A 17,089-nucleotide genomic window follows, 5' to 3' on the forward strand; every position below is an offset into this window, starting at 1 on the left:
AGGAGGGGGTCGAGGTTAAGGTGACCATGGATATGAAGTGGCACTTTATAAACGGAAGACACCGTCAATGCAGTCATCTTTGAAGGTGGGGCATAGGAACCAGAAGTAGGCGCTGCGGCTCCTACAGGAAAGCAGGGCCCAGAGCAAGCAGTTCCTCCAGGGTCAGAGCTTCCCTAGAAAACACTGGGCTGCCGTTCACTGATTCATCCATCGGCCCAGAAATCACACTCTGAGCATCTGCTGAGCATAGTCAGCAGCACGTTCAGCCCGGCAACTTTGAGCACAGGCTCTGCGTCAACAGCTCCTAGACCTGAGTTTAAGTGTTGGCTGCATCACTTCTGAGCTAACTTCTCTCCCGGAGCCTCAGCATCTCTGTAGGCTCCAGCCCAGCTACTGGAGCAGAACCCAAAGAACAGCAGTTAGAGGAGAGAGGGGCTGGCTAATCGCCTTCGTGTTTGTCCAGGGGGCTCTGCTTTGAGAGCCAGTCTAGGGACTGGGCTCCTTGTGTCTTTCCCAGCCCGTGGGGGATTGCCTCCATCCACAAGGTCAAAGATGAACACCATCTCCCCTGCCCGTTCTTTCCTGTGTGTTTTGAGGATCAAGAAGGTGGAAACCACTCCTTCCTTTTAATGGCAAAGGGGAAAATGCGTAGATCATCTCTCTTGTGTCCTATTGGTCTGAACTGATCACGTGGCAACACTAGCTGCAAGGGAGACTGGGAAATGTAGTACTTAGCAAAGCAGTGGCGTGCCTTGTTGGAACTCAGGAGGAGCTATTCTGTTACTAAAGGGGAGATGGCAGAATGCATACTGGGCAATAGCCAGCAGCCTCTGCCACGAAGGATTCAGGGAACTACTCTGGGAAGGGGCTCAGCCCAGGGCACATAGCTGGTGTTACCACTGGTATTGCAGGCAAGTCCTTTACGCTTTCCCGAGGGATGCAACCAGCGGAGGCCTGAGCGTGGGACTGCTGGGCTTCATGGGGCCTTGGTCCCATGCCCTGCATCTGGTAGGTGATAAGGGGAAGCATGGAGAGAGAGACCCACACCCCAGGCTAAGAAGGATCTCGGACCTCTTCTCTGCCTTCAAAGAGAAAACAGGAAATCAGCCTTCTCTTCGGGGCTTGGGGCCCGCAGGGAGAAAGGGTGACATTGGGGCTTTGCAGCCCCACCCTACAGCTGCCTCCGTGGAGCGTGGAAACCTCCACTGCCCCAGTGCAGGAGGCCGGGGTCCACCTTGCAGCACCCAGCTTTTCAAATGTTGGTCAGAGGACATGGTGGGTGTTTCTGTTCCTTCCTCATGCCACCAGCTGATTAGAGCTCAGACATGTTCCCTCCCTATATATTCCCTCTGGATCAAAGCCTTTCCAGCCCAGGAGAGCTGGTGGGTGACAGGAGGGAGGGACATGACCTCCAGTGGGCACCGTATCCCTGCCGATCCAGCTCAGCCCGAGCCCCTGAGCAGGAGGGTCTCCTCCTGCAGACAGGGTCAGGAGCTGAGACTCCCACATCAGACAGATCCTGGCTCTGTCTCTTCCCAGCTGTGTGAGCTGATCTCTCCAATTATAACGGGGATGACAAGGACAACGGTGTCTCCATCTTATTGTAAAGATTCATAAAATAATCCATGCATGGTGCTTGTGGAGAGAAAGGACTCCGTGAACAGTGCCTGCTCAGATCCAGATTGTGACTTATTTTCTCTCATTCATTCTGCAGTCCTTGACTGCCTGCCACCTGGCCACAGCTCTCTGCTGGTGACGCCTGCCTCCCATCCTGCGGTCTGCACACTAAGCCTTTTCTCAGGTCCCCAGACCGGGCAGTCCCCGCACATGCTAGCGGTGCGCTCCAGCCCTCTCCTTCAGCACTTTCCATGACGAATGAATTATTTGGGTGGAGCGCTGCCCTCCAGACCAGGAGTCCCGTGCCGCAGGGGCTGTGATGTTTTCATTTACTGCAGTTGTTCTAGTGCCCAGCACAGGCACCAGCACAGCGATAGTTGCTTGTGGGAAGAAGGAGTGGGTAAAGGGTCGAATGGATGGGTAAGTGATAAGGCATTTGGTCACCAGCCTGAGAATGTGCATTTAAGAGCAGAGTTTACAGACTTGGAAGGACTCTGATTTGAATCTCAACTCTGTCACTGACTAGCAAGACTCTTCTTCTTCTTGAGCCTCAGTTTCCTCACCTGTAAAATGAGGCTATCAACACCTTTGTAGAGAGTGGCGAGGCATCATTAAGATATGGGGACATGCCCTGGCCGGTTTGGCTCAGCAGTTAGAGTGTCGGCCTGCGGTCCAGAGAGACCCGGGTTCGGTTCCCGCTGAGGGTACGTACCTCAGTTGCGGTTTGTCCCCGGCCCTGGTTGGGTCGCAACCACTCGATGTGTCCCTTTCACGGCGATGCTTCTCTCTCTCTCTCTCTCTCTCTCTCTCTCCCTCCCACTCTATCTGAACAAAATATCGAAAAATGTCCTCGAGTGAGGATAAAAAAAAAAAGGGAAAAATGTCCTCAAATAAGGATAAAAAAAAAGAGCTATGGGGACATGATGCAGAGGTATGGAGCACCCAGCATGTAGTAACTGCTCAGTAAGTCCCAGCTATAATAATAGTCGTAGTTCTTGTTGATATTCTTGAACCTGCAAGGAAGTGTTGCTCTGTACTTTTATGTCTAAGTTCCCTGGACTGACCCACTCTTCTGGACTACTGGAAAGCTCAGGAATGGCTGGTAGGAGCATTCCTTCATTCCTGCACACACACAGTGACTCAACACACATTTTCTACGTGTCCTCTGGGTGCTGGGCCCGGGGGGTTGGGGGTAAACCTTCAAGTCCATCCTCTGTGCAAAGGAAGTGGCTGAGACCCTCTGCCTTCATCCTGTCATCCTCCACCCCCCATGGCTGGTCCATCTGTGTCCTTTTCCGGTGCCTCTTTCACCCTGGCCTGGGAGGGGACTCTGTGCCCCACCCCACCTGCAGCCATTTCCTGCCCCCTGGCATCTGCTTCCTTTTGTCAAGAGACCCTTGGAAGCCTCGGAGCAGTTGGCAAGCCAGTGGGCTGGGCCTGGCCTCTGACCCCGCTGGATCTGGGGCCAAAGTGGGCTTCTCTTGGGATGCTGCCCTGGGAGGCGATGGTTCTGGCCTCGTTCACTCACTCACTGTTTCTTTCTTCCACAGGTCCCAGGCCTGTGTCGGGCCCACAAACTGAACACCACAGTCGTAGTCCCTGCACTAATGCAGCTCCCAGACCAGACGCGACTCACAGCCAGGGGGTTCTCCCCAGAGGTCCCACAGCAGGATGATCTGAGAACCCCAGCAGAGCACTGGGCTAGGAGTCGGGGCTCTGGGGATCTGAGCCCCAGTTCCATATCTGGTAGAGGGGTGACTGGAAAGAGCACTGGACCCCACTCTCTAAGGTCTTTCCAGCTTGAAGACTGTCAGAGGTCAAGGGCGCACCAGGCCTTTCTAGAAGAAGGTGTCCCTGGGCGGGCAGAGGAGCACGGCACCTTGCAAGGACCGCCACGCCAGCTCAGGGCAGGAGCTCGGCTGAGGGGCTGCCACTCATCCAGCACTTACCGCGCGCATGCGCCAGGCACGCTGGGCGGAGCTGTCTATGCCCGCACGAATCTGTTGGCCCCTCACTCTGGCCTGTGAGGTAGGCCCAATTACTCTCCCCATTTCACAGAGAGAACGCAGAGAGATAAAGGAGTTTGCTCAGGGCCCCACAGCTTGTAGATGGCAGAGCTGGGTTTTGAACTCTGTTTGCCTGACTTCAGCTCCCACATTGTCTGTCCCGTCTTGGCGAACGAATGGGCGGAGCCCCAGGCAGCAGCGGGACCTTGGGCTCACCTCAGCAGCCCTTTCTGTGTTCGGGCCTCAGTGGATACACTGGGCCGCTAGGTGGTTCATCCTCTGGGCGGGGGCAGGAAGAGAGCGGAGACCCATCTACCAGGGGACATCCTTCAGAGGACAGCCGTGCAGACTCTGAGAGCCACCCCCTTGGGACCCAGGACAGCACAGGCACAGGAGGACCTTCTCCTCCCAAACACAGAGGCAGCCAACCATCCATCCATTCACTCACTGGGTCACTTGGGCACAATGTGGGCAACAGAGCACACAGGTTAGCAGGAGAGGCGCAGCCTCTGTCCTCAGGGAGCACCCCGAAGGGCAGAGGAACAGAGGCGAGCGAGGCAGTCCAGGTTAATAAGCACTGTGAAGGCTGTGGAGATGGGGGGGCAGAGGAGTAAGTGGGGTGCGGGCTGAGGGCCTCCCTGAGGAGGTAACATCTGAGCTGAGACCTGAAGGGTCAATAAAAAGGGCCCAGGAAGCTGGGGAGAGGGGTTTCCCGGTGTGGGAGCAGGGTGCAAAGGCCTGGAGGAGGGGCAGAGGGGAACCTGTGGGAGAGATGGGGGCAGGGGACGGAGGGAGTGACGGGGTGACTTGGCAGGAGCTGTACGTGCAGTCAGGGTCCAATGCCCTTCTGGGTGCACCGGGAAGCTGTGGGGGCAGACACAACCCAGTCACCTCTTCAGGGGATCCCCTGGGGCAGCTCTGAGGGGGCTCTGGGGGAGGGGCGGCAGAGGCAGGGAGACAGAGGAGGCCAGGTGTGTCCAGAGCCAGCTAGGCTGGACTGGGGGTGGCTCCGGGAGGGGGTGTTCCTTCCTCTTGGACTTTTTGGAATAGTTTAACAATAGGTATTAATTCTTCTTTAAATGTTGGTAGAATTCACCTGCGAAGCCAGCAGGTCCTGGACTTTCGTGGGGGAGTTTTTAATTGATTACTGCTTTCATTTTATTGCTAGTTCTCAGTCTATTTAGTGTTTCTGTTTCTTCCTGGTTCAGTCTTGGAAGGTTGTATGCTTCTAGAAGTTTCAGGGGCAGGGTGGGAAGATTGCTGGGTAACAGAACTGAACCAGGCCCTGCTCAGGCCTCCTGGCTGGGTGTGCAGGGGACGAGGGGCTCCTGGAGCGACTGCCCCGGCTGTCGCAGGAATGTACTCCCCCATCTGCAGACTCCAGTACAGGGGGCTAAAAGGTCTGGATCCTCCGCCACAACAGAGGGGTCACTGCCCAGGGACAACGGTAACGATGGTAACATAGGCCGTGCTCTGTGCTGACAGCTGCGCTTGCTTGAGCTCATTCTGTACCTTCGTTATCCCCACCTCACAGATGAGGAAACTGGGGCTCCATGGGGTGGCGTGACCCTCAGGAGGCTTGCACTGACTCTCAGGAGGGTCTGCAAGATGTCACGCGATGGGGCCTTCTGCGCCCCTCTTGCTGCCTCCACGTCAGCCACAGAGCCCCTTCCTGTGGATTCTGGGAGAGATCGTGCTCCCACCAGCCTCAGGGCCTTTGCACATGCACTCGTCTCTCTTCCACACAGCACAGTTGTCAGGGTATGCATCTGTCACTCCAGAGTACATGCCCATAAGGACGGAGTTAGAGCTTGTTTCTCCTTTGATTACCCAGGATGTGGGAGGCCTGGCAGGGAGCAGGGCCCCTTCTCACTGGGAAGGCACGAGTGAGTGAATGGGGACAACCTAGAACAGGGCATATCGTACTGTGCAGCAAGGGTGGCACCGTGGCTTACTCAGGACGGAGCTGGGTGATGAGCTAACGTTACATCAGTAAAGGCTGGCAGCCACCTGTGAGGTTGCCACTCGTGGTCCCCCACATTCCTGAGCGAGGCTCCAAGTGAGGTGCCCACCCAGGGCTATGCAGCCAGTGAGCGGCACAGCGCAGTTTTGCAATGTGTTGGGGTATAACGGGCATACGATTGCACCCATTTGATGGCACGGTTTGATGAGTGGCATAGGTAAACACCCGTAAACCATCACTACCAAGACAGTGAATGCAGCCCCCATCTTCCAAAAGTTTTCCTGTGCCCCTTTGTGAGACTGCCTGGCCCCCCAGTGTGCCCAGACCACCACTGAGCTGCTTTCTGACACCATAGGTTAGTTTGCACTTTCTAGAATGTTCTATGAATGGAACCACACAGTATGCGTTCTGTGCGCCTGGCTCCTCTCACTCAGCGCCACGACCTTGAGCGTCCTCCGTGGTGCGGCCAGTGGTTCGGCGTCGCTGTCCCAGCGCGGGATGCGGCCTGATGACGGCCCGGGCGTGGCTCCCGTCCGTCCGGCCTCACACATAAAGCTGCTGCGGGCGTTGGGTGAGGGCTGGTGGAGCTCGGCCTTCCCGTCTCCCGCAGGAATGCCTCGGAGGGGCCACTTTTTCAACGCTGCCCAACGCTTTTCAAAGTGGCCGGACCACTCCATTCCCAGCAGCAGGAGGGGCCCCACGGGAGAGCCAGGACTTGAACCCAGGCCCACCAGCTCCAGAGCTCGTCCCTCACTGCCAAGCCCCAAGCCCTCACTCCTGGCCCCGTGTCTCGGCCGTGCAGCCTGGGCCGGGGCAGAAGGAGCCGGCGCACCCACCCCAGCCTGGAGCAGGCACCTCCCGGCCGGTCATCAGCGCCCCTCCCTCGGCGGCCCCCTCCTCCAGGGACTGCTGCCTCCCCTGGGGCCCGCAGCTCGGAGGGCAGGGCTGGCACACAGTGGGCGCCAGGCCAGTGCCAGTGTGCCCAGGACCAGCCGGCAGGCGTCTGCGGACCCTAGTCTCTGGCTGGGGTCTCCCGGGCCAGGGACAAAGGCTGCTGGAGGGGCGGAGGGGCGGAGGGTGTCCTGGGCTCCTTACCGAGCTGGAGAGCGGGGGAGTGTGTGTCCCTGGGCGCTCAGAGAGGAGACAGAAAGAAGCCATCAGAGCCCAGGCAAAGGGGAGAGACAGACGCAGAACCAGAGAGAGAGAAGCGTCCCAGCGGGGGCGAGCCTCCCTTTCCAGACCCCAGGGAGGCGGGCAGGAGGCGGGGAGGGTGCGAGAGGGGAGCAGAAATTCTTCATTAAAAATGAACCCCCGGAGCCGGGCCCGCGGCGGCGAGGAGCCGGTGCCGCAGCCGCCCTGTCGCAGGAGCGCAGAGGCCCGCGCCGGCTCCAGCCGCCCGCGGCCGACCTCACGCGTCCTCAAAGCCAGCCTGTCCCACTTCCCCCGCCGGTTGCTACAGCAACTGAGCTCTGAGTAATCAGCTGCACGGTGACCTTTCTTCCCCCGGAGAGAGGAGGGAGGGAGGGAGGGAGGGCGGGGGGAGGTGAGAGGATGGAGGGGGGAGGAGGAGAGAGGATGGAGGAGGGCGGGGAGAGAAGAGAGGAGAGGGAGGAGGGGGGAGAACAGAGGGTGAGAGATGAAGAGGAGGAGGGGGAGAGGATGGAGGAGAGAGGGGGAGAGAGGGGGAGAGGATGGAGGAGAGAGAGGGGGAGAGGATGGAGGAGAGAGGGGGAGAGGATGGAGGAGAGAGGGGGAGAGGATGGAGGAGAGAGGGGGAGAGGATGGAGGAGAGAGGGGGAGAGGATGGGGGAGAGGATGGAGGAGAGAGGGGGAGAGAGGGTGAGGAGAGAGGGGGAGAGATGGAGGAGAGAGGGGGAGAGGATGGAGGAGAGGATGGAGGAGAGAGGGGGAGAGAGGGTGAGGAGAGAGGGGGAGAGAGGGTGAGGAGAGAGGGGGAGAGGATGGAGGAGAAGGGAGAGAGAGGGGGAGAGGATGGAGGAGAGAGGGGGAGAGAGGGTGAGGAGAGAGGGGGAGAGAGGATGGAGAGAGGGGGAGAGGATGGAGGAGAGAGGGAGGAGAGAGGGGGAGAGGAGGGTGGAGGAGAGAGGGGGATGGAGAGAGGGGGAGAGGATGGAGGAGAGAGGGGGAGAGGATGGAGGAGAGGGGATGGAGAGAGGGGGAGAGGATGGAGGAGAGAGGGGGAGAGGATGGAGGAGAGAGGGGATGGAGAGAGGGGGGAGAGGATGGAGGAGAGGGGATGGAGAGAGGGGGAGAGGATGGAGGAGAGAGGGGGAGAGGATGGAGGAGAGGGGATGGAGGAGAGAGGGAGAGGATGGAGGAGAGGGGATGGAGAGAGGGGGAGAGGATGGAGGAGAGGGGATGGAGAGAGGGGGAGAGGATGGAGGAGAGAGGGGGAGAGAGGGTGAGGAGAGAGGGGGAGAGAGGATGGAGAGAGGGGGAGAGGATGGAGGAGAGGATGGAGGAGAGAGGGGGAGAGGATGGAGGAGAGGATGGAGGAGAGAGGGGGAGAGGATGGGGGAGAGGATGGAGGAGAGAGGGGGAGGATGGAGGATGGAGGATGGAGGAGAGGATGGAGGAGAGGGGAGAGGATGGAGGAGAGAGGGGGAGAGGATGGAGGAGAGGGGATGGAGAGAGGGGGAGAGGATGGAGGAGAGAGGGGGAGAGGATGGAGGAGAGGGGATGGAGAGAGGGGGAGAGGATGGAGGAGAGAGGGGGAGAGGATGGAGGAGAGGATGGAGGAGAGGATGGAGGAGAGAGGGGGAGAGGATGGAGGAGAGAGGGGGAGAGGATGGAGGAGAGGGGATGGAGAGAGGGGGAGAGGATGGAGGAGAGAGGGGGAGAGGATGGAGGAGAGAGGGGGAGAGGTGGGCTAAGATGGAGGGGGGGGGGCAGAGCTCTGGCAGAAGCTGGGAAATCCTGCAGCTGGGGTCTGGGCCTTGCAGGGAGGAGCTGGCGGTCAGCAGGCGGGAGAAGGAGCTCGGGCAGCCTGTGCTTGGAGGAGGGAGAAGGTTCGCAGCTTGAGGGGGAGGAATGTGGAGGGTACTGACTGGGGCAGATCCCTGCCCAGACACCCCTTCATCTGCTCCCTACCCCTCCCAAGCCTTCGGGGGTCATCTGTACTCGAGCTCCCCAGAGCCCCTCTGAGCCGGTCCCCATTCCCCAGGTGGGAAAGGCGAGGCCAGGAAGCTTGCTTGTCTCCGAGCTCAGGCCCTGGACCTCTGGACGTCCCTCCCTCCCTCCCCCAGCTACTTCTGACTGGGAGACAAGAGAACCCAGGACCCGGTCAGGGGTGAGTCCTGGTCCATTCCCTGCCCTCCCGCTGCCCTGCTATTTCGCCCCGTTTCCCTGGTCGTAAAGCAGATGCTGAAGGTCAGGCGTGTGCTGGCCAGAGAGGCAGCCCTTGTTAGGGGTCCATGGAGCCTCTCAGGCCCTGGTGTTGATTCGGAATTCTTGAAACACAGCAGAAGCTGTGGGGAGGGTGGGAGCCATTGGGATGCCCGAGGGGCTTGGGCACGGGAGTGGGCAGGTTGGGAGCCTGGGGAGCGGGGTTCCACAGGAAGGCTCGGAGCCCGCCTGGGACCTGGTGCCCGGCCCTCCCATCCCCTACCCCCAGAGCTAGCACCAGGCCACCGCCCCCTGGCCCTGGGAGCCCCCTCAGCCTCCTGTTTGCGTGGCTAGCCACCTCTGGGTCACAGCCTGGCCCACCCGGCGGGAGAGGGGTCAGCAGATGGTGGAGGTGCATTCCCACCAGAGTCTTCAGCCATGGGGGATGGGGAGGGGGGAACCCAGGGCTGGAGGGGACCTTGCATTTTGCTGCCCCCAGGGTCCCGAGTCCTTACTCCTCTCCACCCAGCGCCTCTCCCAAGCCCAGATCACTCAGGTCTGAGGGGGCATCTGACCCAACAACCCAGGCATGTGGGCTGCTGGACTCAAACTACCCAGGGACTCTGGGTACCCCCTGGGTCTTCAAGGCAAGGCCTTGGGGATCCCCTGAGGTGGGGCAATGGGAGCAGTCCCTCAAGGCTCCACTTCAAGGAGAGCCCTGTGATCCCTGGCTCCTAGCCAGGACTCCACAGAGGACCAGGAGGTGCCAGGGGCTGGCAGGGAGGAGCAGCAGGGAGCCTGGGGCTTCAGCTGGAGTGCTCGGGGCAGCAGGGAGCCTGGTTTGGGAGGGGACTGCACTGTCATCCTGGCTTCTCATGCAGTCACCTCCAGAACCTCCCGGAGCTTCCTTCAGCGGTCAGGGAGGGGTGCCGGCCCCAGCCCCCTTGCTGGGAGGCCAAGCATACAGCCCTCCCGAGGCCCCCAGCTGGTAACAGGAAGGGTTGCCAGGCCCAGGTCTGCCCTGGATGAGGGACACCCAAAGCCACAAAGCAACCCCACAGAGTTGGCATCAGAACCGGCTGCCCCAGCTGTGAGCCCGCCTGTACCCTGGTTCTTGACTCCCTGAAGTTCCTCATTCCAGAATCCTGTGTGCCCCCAGGCCTTCTTCACACAGGGACCACGGTTCTGCACGTCCTGCGCGCAGTCATGTGGTTCAGCAAGGATGGCGACGCCTCCCTGAGCCCAGCCCCGGGCCCATGCTGGGTCAGGCACCCACATATGTGTCATCACAGAGCCTCCTGGGTGCCCTGGGAGGTGGGTGCTCCTATTATCCCAGTTTTCAGATGGGAAAGTGAGGCTCCGAGAGATGCGGAAACTTGCCTCAGGTCCCACACCGAGTGCCACAGCTGGGATCAGAACCCACTTTTTAAAAAATTATATATATATTTGATTTTGGAAAGAGAGGAAGGGAGAGGAAGAGAGAGATAAAAACATTGATGAGCGAGAGCATCAATTGGCTGCCTCCTGCATGCCCCCCACTGGGGATCGGGCCCACAACCTGGGCATGAGCCCTGACCAGGAATTGAACCAGCGACCTCTTGGTGCGTGGGTTGACTCTCAACCAGTGAGCCACACTGGCCAGGCAGAATCCACTTCTTTTTTATTTTTTTTATCCTCACTCGAGGACATTTTTTCATTTGTTGTTCAGATAGAGCGGAAGGGAGAGAGAGAGAGAGAGAAAGAGAAACATCAATGTGAAAGGGACACATCGAGCGGCTGCCACCCGCACAACCCAACCAGGGCCGGGGACAAGCTGCAACCGAGGTACGTGCCCTTAGCGGGAACCGAACCCGGATCTCTCTGGACTGCAGGCCGACGCTCTAACCGCTGAGCCAAACCAGCCAGGGCAGAATCCACTTCTTGACCTCCCTGCATCAGCCAGGCTTGACCAGACTCAGGGATGTGGGTGTCACCCATGGTGGACGTGGCTGTGAACAGAATGCCCTTGGTCCCTATTAGAAAATGTTGACAGGCCCTGGCCGGTTTGGCTCAGCGGTTAGAGTGTCGGCCTGCGGTCTGGAGAGACCCGGGTTCGGTTCCCGCTAAGGGCATGTACCTTGGTTGCAGTTTTTCCCCGGCCCTGGTTGGTCGTGCGGGTGGCAGCCACTCGATGTGTTCCTTTCGCATCGATGTTTCTCTCTCTCTCTCTGTTCCTCTCTCTCCCTCCCACTCTACCTGAACAAAAAATGGAAAAATGTCCTCGGGTGAGGATAAAAATAAATAAATAAATAAAATAAAAAAAGAAAATGTTGACGGAAGCTGCACAGAAGATCCCTGTGAGCACAGGGAAGAGGAAGCTTGTCACGGGATAGTCACATGGGCAGGCTGAGACTGCTCAGTAGAGTTGGAGAGGCCATGGTTCCCAGGGGCACTTGCAGTGTGGAGCAGGGACTCTTGTGCCTTACTAGACAAGATGCTGAAGTTCAAGGCCAGATGGCTTACAAGTCCCATAGGGCATTAGGCTTAAAATCAGGGTAAAGGCAAGATTCTCTGCCCCTGACCATTGTGTTCTTTGCTATGTGCCACTGCTACTTCTACCCACCCACTCACCCCCACCCACCTGTCCTCCCATCCATCCATCAGCCCATCCCCCTATGCATCCAGTGACCCATCGACCCAGCCACCATCCATACATCCATTCACTCACCCACCCACCTGCTCACTCATCCACCTTCCCATCTACCCACCCATCCATCCACCTAGCCACTTATCCCCCCACCCATCCATGAACCAATTCACCTGTCTCCCCATCTACACCTCTGTCTACTCATCCATTCACTACCCATCCATCCACTCACCACCCACTCACCTGTCCTCCTTCCATCCGTCCATTCATCTATCCATCCATCCATCCATCCATCCATCCACCAGTCTACTTATTCATCCAGCCATCTAACCATCACGCATCCAAACACCACCCACACACCCATGTATCCATCCATCCACCTACCTCTCATCTACCATTCATTCATCCACTCATTTTATTTTTATTCTATAACCATTCTGAGCCTGGTTCCCACACGTTTTAGTTCTGAAACATATGCTTATGTGAGCTGGGTGCTGGTTCTGTCCTGTCTGTGGAAGAGTACCAACCCTCCCCCCTCCCCCCCCCGTTCAGCGCACCAGTTCCAGCCGGCCCCACCCGGAGTGCAACGCCAGTGTGGGAGGTCTGGGCTGCCACTCTCCCTTCTTGCCGCCTCTCAGGGGGGAGATGAACTCCAGGTGCTTCTTCTCCTTTTCTCTTCTGAGTCACTTCACCTCCCCACTTGGGTATTTCAGTCACAAGAGCAAGACCTCCAAGAACATGGAAAAAGACCAAGCCACCAGTATGAAGCATAACCTTACCAATCTGCAAAGGGCACTCACTGATCACCAGAGATTGGGGCCATGCCAGGGACACCAGAGGCTGCCATGGTATCAGCTACGACCCACCGGTCCAGGGACCAAGGACTGTTTGGACCTGGAACTGAGCGGCTTCTGCTCCTGCCTCCCACCTGCTGTGTGACATGGGCAACTGAGAATGAGAGCCATTGCCCTTCCGAGGGTTGGAGGGGAACATGGAAGGCTTGAAAAAGGCAGTGTCCCTTCACCAACTCGATGGGGAGCTCTCTGAAGGGTTAGCAGAGCTCAGCCTTTGAGGCAGACCTTCTTCATTACGAAAACCTTCCGGAAAGGTTCTTTGGTTCTGCTCAGACCAGCTAACCATTCATTCATTCATTCATTCATTCATTCATTCACCACCATCTGTGTACTAGGACCTGTATAAGGCTCCAGGGATCTAGAAATCAATAAAGATATGTTCTGCCCTCAAGAAATCTGCTGACACTGGGCTTGGAACAGAAATCACAGTCCAGTTGCATGGGTGCTGGTCCTGCAGTCAGTCCTGGGGGATCCGAGGATCGTCAACAGTGCCTGGCTGGGTGGGACAGGAGGGGTCCCAGAGGAGGACACACTCAGGATCTGGAGGGACAAGGAGGGGGATGCAGAGAAGGGCCTCCAGGGCAGAAAGAATAGCTTGTGCAAACCCACGGGGCGGGGAGGGGGAGAGAGGGAGAGGAAAGGCTGACTCTCTTGAGTACATCCTATGAGTTAGGCACTGTACCCAGTGTTCCCATCTCATTATCTCCTGAATCCGCCCAACAGCTTGACACGGCCAGCACTGGCCAGCACTCTATTCCCTTGTACATTTCACTGATGATAAAGCTGAGGCTCAGAACGGACCGGCAACTTTCCCAAAGTCACACAGCTCCCACATGCTAGGTCTGGGACACCAGCCCAGGCCTGTCGGGCGAGCGGACTCCAAAGTCTGGAGTCTTTATTCATCTCTCCTTACTCTGAGTATCACCTCTCAAGGTGAGGATAAGGGAGAAAGGAAAAAGCACCCCCATCAGCATTTGTCTCTTTCGGGCAACTTTGGAGGTTCATGCATTCATTCCATTAACAAATGTTTATTCACCCCTCCTCTGGGTCAGGCCCTGTGCTGGGCTCAAGGGTATAGCAGTGCCCAGAGAGGCCCCTCCCTGCCAGCCTGGGGCTCCCTGCTAGGGGGAGGCTATGGGGATACACCTCAACTCCGGGCAAAGCCCTGCTTCACTCAGGCTTAAAATTAAACCCAGGTGCTGTCCAGGCCCAAAGAGTGGGGGCCACAGACTCCCAGAGCCTGGCTGGGGAGGCAGCAGGCAGACCTGTCAGCTCAGAGCAAGCTCCTCTCATCAGCATGGGGCCCCAGCTTCCTCCTTAAAGATCGCCTCGGGCGTTCTCTTAAAGATGCTAACGTTGCAGCTGACATTTGGGAGATACTGGCAGGCGATCAAACCCGAGCTGAAAATCCGAGCTGCGGGGCGGGGGCAGGCAGCAGGCAGCAGGGAACGAGCTGGTTGGGGCCCAGGGCACTAGGGCTTGGACAGCCTTCCCTGGCTAAGGCCGAACTTTCTGCCCACCTGGCTGGGTATCTGGCTTTCTGCTGGGAGGACACGGGGGCGGAGAAGGATGCCCAAGGCAAGGAAGGAAGCGGGAGGAGAGTGGACATGGAGAGGTCTAAACCTCTTAATCCATCCCCAAACTCTAGATCATTGTCAGTAATCAGACAACTGCCAAATAGAACGAGAAATCATAGGGTGAAGGGTTATGGACAAGAGGTAAGATGGAAGAAGGACCCTGGTGCCAGGGGCATCTCTGCTGCAGTGCCACAGCGGGGCCCTCTCTGGGAAAGAGGAGAGCGCTTTGAGGGAGCTGAGGGGCGAGGGGGAGGGTTTAGGGGAGAAAGATTCCCACTCCACCTCTGCCTTGGACACTTGGCTTTCCACCAACTTCGGCATGCCTGCGCTCACCTTGTCTCCTTTCTACCCACCCACTATCCATCTGCCTCCACCACCTACCCACCTACCCATTCATCTGTCCTACCTTCTGCCTAACCAGTTCACGCTCTACTCACCATCCGTCTAACCAATCATCCCCTCATTCATTCATCCATTAATTCATCTAGTCAGCCATCCATTCCCCATCCCCCACCCATTCAGCCATCTTCTATCCATTCCCCCATCCCCCACCCATTCACCCATCTCCTATCCATTCCCCCATCCCCCACCCATTCAGCCATCTTCTATCCATTCCCCCATCCCCCACCCATTCACCCATCTTTTATCCATTCACCCATCCCCCATCTCAACACAGCTCATCCATTCATCCATTCCCCCACCCATCCAAATGTCCATCCATTCCCCCTTACATTTATCCAAAGACTATTTCTTCAGCACAGGAAAGGGATGCCAGCCAACATTTTGGGGGCCAAAAAAGCCTTCCAGGAGGAAGACCATCTAAGCCGAGACATGAAGAATGGGTCGGAGGGCTCCAGGGTTCCAGGGATCCACTAAAACATGGAAGGGAGAGTGTTCCCCAAAAAGACAGGAGGCAAGAGACAAAGACCTCTTAGCAAACATCAGGCCACGTTCCGGTTGTAGCTTATGAGTAGCTTAGCAGACAGCCAGGGAGAGGCCAACTCAGGCTGGCGTGGGCAGCGGGGCAGGGGCCGGAGGCTGGGACAACCTGCCTGGCATAGAACCAGGCACACGGGATGGCGGGACGAGAAGTATGAGAAACAGAGGCCAAGTCTTTGTCCCGCAGCTGTTTACCGCTGACCCCTGCAAACGAGCCCTGTCCCGGTCCTCGGCCCTCCCACACACAGTCCTCTCCAGCCTCCAACTCCCAGCGCTCATGGTTCGCTCCCTCGGCCCCACCCCGACAGGCTTTCCTTGACATGCACGAATTCTAGCCTCTCTGGGTCAGGACTGTGCCCTGTCCTTCTTGGTGTCCTGTCCATGGTACTTGGCCCAAGCTCAAAAAATATTCAAGCGATAAAAAATATGCAACCTTGGCCGCTGCTGCCGAGACTCGCGCCAGCACCCAGCTGACTACTCCGCCGCCGTGGGGGACACGACCGGGGACAGCAACACAGGGATCCGCAGAGGGAGCGAGCTCGGGCGGGCAAGAGCCCGCAGGACGGCCGGAAAATGCTTGCTGGAGGCCGGCGCCGGGCTGCAAGCGCGGAAGCGACTGCACGTTTGCCTGGATCTGGGGAGGTTGCGGGATGCACCGTGAAAAAGCTCCGGTCACCGGAAGATCATGAGGATCTGGATTCGTGCCTCTCAAAGACGCTGCTCTCGTGTTGATAAGGGTTTGGAACCGAAGGAACACACACCGGATGACAAATTGACAGACCCTCAAAGGGCCACAGCTTTGAAAGGGAAGGGACCCCCCAGAGAGGTTTTTGTGGGTGGCTTGAGCCCAGATACTTCTGAAGAACAAATTAAAGAATATTTTGGAGCCTTTGGAGAGAGTGAAAACAGTGTACTTCCCATGGATACAACAGCAAATGAAAGAAGGGGGTTTTGTTTGATCACATAGACGGATGAGGAGCCAGGAAAGGAATTATTAGAAAGGAGGTATCATCACTTGGTTCGGGAAGTGTGAAGCCAACGTTGCCCAACCCAAAAAGGCGTATGGGCAGCAGCAGCGACAACAGGACAGGCCGGGTGGAACTGGGGTCGCGGCCGAGCTCAGGGCCAAACCTGGAACCGTGGATTGCATAACTATCATGATCAAGGCTGTGGTGGTGATCAAAACTATCACGGCGGGGAGGCTATGATCACACTGGGTGCAACGACGGGAACTATGGGTATGGGTGTGGGCATGGGTATCAGCATTCCGCAGTGGCCAGCAGAGAGCTCACGGCAAGGCGTCTGGAGGGGGTGGCAATCACCAAGACGGTTACCAGCCATTCGAAAGCAGGACATTGGAGAACACGGGAGGAGACTGCTAACGCCAGCCATCCAGCAGGACGGCATGGAAGGTCGGTCTCCGTGTCTCTGCGGTGATTATTTGGTAGAAGACTTTCTAGTGGACGAGACACAACTGCGTCCAAGCGTGTGAGCCGCCAGTTTGTTGGTCTTGTTTTCGCTGTCTGCTATGACTCAGTGTGGGTTTGTGTTTATACAAATTTTATTTGTATAATTTCGTGTTAACCCTCAAATAAATGCTTCCCTATGTGATTGTTAAAAAACACATATCCTCCCCTTCTTCCTCTTGGGGGACCCATTTTGTACACCCCACTCCCCTGCCTGAAACTGGGGTGTCATCCGCATCCCCTTCCTCTCTCACTGGTGCCACCCGCTGCCACTTGTTCAATCCAACGCCTAGACCTGTCGTTTCCACTTATCCCTTGAGTCTGTCGCATCTCTCACCCTGCTCGGCCACCAACCTGGGTCCGAGCAGCCTCCTCGCTGCCCTCCCTGCCTCCAGGCCGACTCTCCATCCAAGCCACGTACACACACAGAGGCCTTTCTAAAATATAAGCTTGATTAGTCTCTTCTCCTACTTGAACCTTTCGTGGCTCCCTACTGCCCTTTGGATTAAATCCTAAATCCCTGTAAGTATCTATCAGACCCTTCCCAAGTGGCTAATGCTGACTCCTCTGGGCTCCAGGTTCATCCCTCTAAGATACGATGAGATCCGTCAAGTTCGTTGTTGTCCATACTGAGTCTCCAAAGCCATGGTCCTGGCTCCGGTCACCAGACCGGCCAAATGCCGAGAAAAGATCCGA

The 17,089-nt window shown here is 57.5% G+C and overlaps 1 pseudogene; it reads left to right on the forward strand.

Annotated features, from left to right (window-relative positions):
• The first annotated feature begins 15,500 nt into the window (after positions 1-15,500).
• Positions 15,501-16,309, forward strand: LOC118629994 (annotated as a pseudogene).
• The last annotated feature ends 780 nt before the right edge of the window (positions 16,310-17,089 follow it).

Source organism: Molossus molossus, unplaced genomic scaffold (genome assembly GCF_014108415.1).
Source record: "Molossus molossus isolate mMolMol1 unplaced genomic scaffold, mMolMol1.p scaffold_m16_p_14, whole genome shotgun sequence".
NCBI lineage: Eukaryota > Metazoa > Chordata > Mammalia > Chiroptera > Molossidae > Molossus > Molossus molossus.